This window comes from Emys orbicularis, chromosome 5 (genome assembly GCF_028017835.1).
Source record: "Emys orbicularis isolate rEmyOrb1 chromosome 5, rEmyOrb1.hap1, whole genome shotgun sequence".
NCBI classification, from domain to species: domain Eukaryota; kingdom Metazoa; phylum Chordata; order Testudines; family Emydidae; genus Emys; species Emys orbicularis.
This window is the reverse complement of record NC_088687.1, coordinates 80,910,384-80,916,322: the sequence shown is the minus strand read 5'-3', so window position 1 is coordinate 80,916,322 and position 5,939 is coordinate 80,910,384.

The window sequence follows — 5,939 nt, the reverse complement described above, 5'->3', positions numbered from 1 at the left end:
GATAAAACCTTATAAGTGCTAGTGAATGTTTTGTAGTATATTTTGTAAAAACATGAGACCCCACTACAGCCTCAGTTACTAAATCTTTGCTGAGAAGTAGGGAGAGACAGCCAGTTTTTTGTACAGATAATAAAGTGCATGGATGATCAATATGTAGTTTCAAAGAGCATCTCTACAGTAATAAAATGTCATAATTGTCAACTTTATCTTTATTATTTTACTAAACAGCCTTCAAGGATAATTAATATTAGTTGAGATCTACAATACAAATGTGACACTAAAATAATACTTTATAAAACGTTCTAGATATTAAAATGTCAAATTCACAGGTTTGGAACTGCTGTCTGAAAATCAGTTTAGATGTAGCTATAAAGTGCCTAATGTGTTCACATAGTGGCATTCTAATACATCTTATTAACTTTCTAAACAATCACCACAGAAAAATAAGGTAAATCTTAGCAACGTGAACTACATTTTCCCAGCCTGTATGTTGATGTTCTATAAATGTTCTGAATGTTGTTCTATATCAGGACATATGAGCATGTATTAGCAGTGGAAAAGTAAATTAAACTTTTTTTTCCACCCTCAGGCAATAATGTGTTCTACAGTTTGCAATTAAAAATAAATTAGGCACAAAATCTTAAACAGATTGTTTATAAACTTTCAATAAACCTCTTGAGTTATGCAACAACATGCAGTATGGTAGCAGGAATACTATGGCTGAAATTAGTTTTTGGCATATGTGGTAGAACTATGCCTTCAATCTACAATAATTTAATTTACAGCTTAGCTGATTGGATATAGCATTTTAACACCATTTTGGAGGTTTAAGAACTGCAAGTGCTATAATCCTCTGGGTATTTTGATCACTAGCACACAAGCATGTAACATACTTTGTGTTCAAGGGGAACCTTTATCCAGGATGCAAAGCTGGTGCTGAATTATAATCACCTTCAAAAAGATTGCAAGCCTGTGAGTATTAAGCTTTGCACTCACCAAGCTCAGCCAAAAAGATTTATGCAATCTACTCTGGGACCTGAGACTTATTCATACAGTTGATCTGATAAGAGCACTCTGAGACCTTGAAGTTTATTTTCAACAGAAGTTTTCCATTCAAAGATTCAACCATTAGACCTCTTAGTGCTGATCAAAAGTGCTTCGTTATGAGCCCAAACACAGACACTGTATAAGCAGATATTTCTAAAAATAAAAAGAAGAAAAGAAAGAAAAAAACCTTTTACCTCTTAAAATTAAAAAAAAAAGATATCTTGAAGACCTAAAAACTGTTATCTGATGTCTTAGATAACATTCAAGATTTTCTTTGGTTTTACTTGTCTGAAATGATTTGTAAGATACGTATACTTTTCAAGCCTAGGTTATTTTAATGACAGATAACATCTGTATTAAAAAGCATTAAATTATTTCTTCTGAACTTTTTGGTAACCAGTGAATCAGTGGGTTCTTTCTAGGATGCTATTGCCCCAACTAAATGCCAATCTATCATGCAAAGATTAAATGGAAGGAAAAACAAAACTTCACTGTTTACTGTTAACCATTTTGCCCCTAGGTAGCAGTTTTCTTTGAAAATCACACAAGATGTTATTCTGTGTGGAATTCATTTCAATGGATTTTTAAAATGCTATTTATTTATTTATTTTTGCAGCGGGGAGCCCTAGGCATCTGAACGTGGTCTCTCTCTCTCTCTCTCTCTCTCTCTCTCTCATCTTCCCAAGGTCATATTGCAGAGCTTGAAATTAAGCCTTTCAAGACAAATATAATTTTTCAATTATAATTGTTTACACCCTTTCCTTCCTTGACACACTGTTGCAAAAGCACCAGCAAGACGGGCATATTTTCCCCTTGGTTAATTGAAACAGTAGTTGAATCAATTTAAGTAGCCCATCCAGAAGCAAGGACTTTCCTCTTACAATTGAACTAAAATCAATATTAAAGCTCTGTATCAGAGAAGACAGTCAGATTCACACCACTACCCAGTTGAGCAAGGCAAGTTCCCCTGTCAGTGCATTTAGAAAAGGCTTGGATTAATGAGGAAACACAAAATGTCTTTTGAAAAGTATATTTCCTATTGCCAAGGTATGGCATGTACTTTTTATGCTGAGCCAAAAGTTCAGGACACAGGGTAGTTTTAAGTGAAAATTTGAGGGTTTTCTTTATCTTTACATTTCAAGCAGCCATTTTTTCCTACAGCAGAAGCCTTTTCATCCCCTTCTCTTCTCTGCATTTGTGTTTCTCTTCTTGAAGGTGAAAGAAGACATTCTGTGAGCAATCTCAGCCAATTCTTGTACACAGACAACATCACTTCTTCATACACCCAGCCCAGGGAACAAGCAGTTCAATATTATTACAAAACCTGGATCTCATGGGTCAACATTAGACAATAGCCATTGGGTTAACTGAATTCCATAATTTAGTCTTCAAATCTAAACATTATCTATGTTAGATGCTTATTTTGAAAGACGTTGATTTTCCCCCCCTTGAAGTATGGTGCATGAAGGTGCATTATTTCTTTGATGTTTGATGAAGTATGGTAATTGTTATGACCACTTAAATAAAATATATTTTTGATTGACTTATTTTTAAATTAAGTCCTATGCAGTAACTCCTCACTTGACGTTGTAGTTATGTTCCTGAAAAATGTGGCTTTAAGTGAAATGATGTTAAGCGAATCCAATTTCCCCATAAGAATGAATGTAAATGGGGGGGTTGGGTTCCAGGGAATTTTTTTTTTTGCCATACAGTACAGTACTATAGTTGGGAGGTGTCCCCGCCTTACCCCACACAGGCACAGCCCACTGGCACTGGAAACAATGAGGCAGGCAAGGAGGCTGAAGGTGCTGTAGGCTAGGAGAAGCACGTTGTACAGCAGCAGCGGCAGCTTCCCCTACTCTGCAAGCACGGGGGCGGGTGGCTCAACCCTTGGCCCACCCACGCCACCCCTTCCCCCAAGCCCCCACCCTTAACCCACCTCTTTTCCCCCCTCCCCCTTTACTCTGCATGCCGCCTCCTCGCTCCTCCCCACTCCCCCCTCCCTCCTGCCCGCGGCAATCATCTGGCTTGCGATATTCAGGGGGCAGGAGGGAGGAGGGAGGAATCGGCGCACAGGCTCCCCCCTCCCTCCCCTGCCTCATGCCCATGGCAATCAGCTCACCTGCGGCGTTCGGGAGGCAGCGGAGGGAGGGGGAGCCTGTGCGCCGAGTCCTCGCTCCTCCTCCCTCCCTAATGAATGACGCAAGCCAACTGATTGCTGCGGGCAGGAGGCGGGGGGAGGATGGGGAAGGCGCTGATCCGCGGGGTCTGCTGTTTGGCGGAAGGTGCTGTGGGGGGCGTAGGGGAGCTGATAGGGGGGCTGCCAGCTGTAGACAAAGCAGATGAGCAAGCGACTTTAAATGGAGCATGTTCTGTAACTGAGCAGGGACGTAGGATCGAAACAACGTTAAGCGAGAGGATGTTAAGTGGGGAGTTACTGTACTTGAAACCTAATGATTTATATTAAACATTAAAATTCTTCCTAAAAGGAGTTGACTCAGTATTAATGAAATATAGTAGCCAGGTCATCTTGCAAATAAATTTGGCAAACTGATATTTTTTATTTTATTTATGAATTATTACTGTTGAAACTAACTCTCATGTTTGTTTTTTGCTGGTATTCTGAAGTAACTGGCCTGTTTCCATGGTAATGTAGATGTACCATGAAGCACGTTCTGTGTTCTTTTGCATCAAGCCAAAATGACATTCAAATAGAATAACTCCTTAGCCTATTGTAGATTGATTACAATGGCAAGCTGATTATCACATTTGCCATTATAACTGATTGACATTTAGCTGGATCCACCCTACTTCCCACTTATTGATTCTTGGAGAGAAAAAATACTGACCTGAACTCCACAGCCATCCACCAGTGAATATAAAGGGAATGTCAAGCCTTCAGGCATATAAGCATTCAAAATGACTATCACCAATTCTTAAAAGAGCAGCTAAATTTCAATGATCATTTGGTGACTACAATCACTGGTTTGCAATCACAACCTAGATCCTCTGCAGATATTAAAATTTATGTTTTTGGCCCTCTAATTATAGGTTTGTTGTACCTGTGAATTTGCTCTAGGCAATCCACCACATCTGAAAAACAAAGAATTTTTTTGCTGTTTGGAGTAGGAAAATTTTAAACTTCCCTACATCATTCTTTAGTCATATCTTCAGAGTTAAAAACAAAACTTCTTTAGTGTGTGTGTAGTGTGCAAATGCAAGTACATTAAAGGCCCATGTTTCCTTTAATTTCCTGAAGAAGTGTGGGCTTCATAAGCAGGGGGATCATGCATTTTCTATTGCTAAATCATTTTTTCCAAGTGATGAAATGTGCTTCTTGCTTAACATATCTTGTTTACATCAGTAACAGAATGTAACTTGATTAGTATATGCCAAGGGTGAATGATTCACTAAATCAGATAATACCTCCCTTTCTCTTAATCCACACCTGTTTCACTATCACATTAAAGAGGTCTGAACATGATTAAATTTAAACACCTACTTGGATGTTCAGTGAAAGGCATTTTTGGAATAGGTATACTCTTACTACTCAGAGGCATGAAGTAACTTCTTTAAATAGAGAGGCAAAGTGAATTAGAAAAGAATAATACAGTTTCCTTATCCAGCTTTGCCTGAGACTGTGCACCTGAAAGCTTCAAATCCTAAATCTGAAACATCAAAATCACAGGGCCAAATCTTATGATTCATACTCTGTCAAAACTTGGCTTCAGTGGAATTTCTAACTGAGTAAGAACTGTGGAGTTTGCACCATTGAGTTTAGTATGGACAGATGTTTAGATGACTACTTCAACACATTCTTCTAAATGGAACTTTCCTCTTGGTGTCCAGTAGATTGTTGCCAGACTAGAAGAATGTATATTTAGAAAAAAAACCCACAGAATTTAAAACAAACTGCAACTTATTAAGCAATACCTTGTCTAGAAGCCTTTCAACTCTTCTTTAGATCTTTATGAAAAACAAATAAGACATCAGTATTCATAAAGGTGCAAGTTTAACTAAAGTAAAACTTATACCCTGCAAACATCCAGGGTATGTCAGTCTTTTTCTTTGCTGATGAAAAGAAAACATAAAATAGAAATCTCTGGATGGAGATGAAATCCAGAGGTAAGAGGGAAAGGTGAAGGACTACCTTAAGTGTATGCACTCACCTGCCCAGCAGAGATGACTGTGATCTCAAAAGACACTTTGATCAAAAGAAAATACAACCATGTCACTGTAAAGCCACATTTTCACTGTTCGTCTGATTGCTGCGCTCTATATAATCATATATGCCTGTTTGTTCTTTGAGTATTACATATGTAATTTCTCAATTACTTTTAAACAATAAAGAATATTACCTTATTACAGAAACTGTACTGAGATTGTAAACAGAAATTCAAAAGGTAAATTGCCAAGCCTTCAAAGACAGCACTGAGTTGTAACGAAACGAACAATACTGGACTGGGGCTTGATATTTGAGGCTGTTTTAAGAAATCTAACAGCATGGGATGTTGTCATTCTTCCTGTCCCACTTGTAAGAATGACTTCCATAAAATATGGACTTTAGTAATGATAATGGTATCTCAATGAATGCAGGCCTGAATCCCTCATACAGCACACAGAAGCTGTTTCTGTGCATCACAGAAAATCAGTTTCAGACTGAGAATTACTCTTCAAAACTCCAAGCAAGACAGTAAACTTCTTCTTGCTGACTGGCTAAAAGGATACGATTTTCTCTAGTTAAAAGACAATAGTGAATGAATGATTAAACTGATCCTTTAATACTTAATGATTACTTTTATATTTAAAATAAATATACCAATAGTGGAGAGATTAAGCAACTAATCCAGTCAATACTTTTGATAGGAAATAAGATTGATATAAAGCCAATG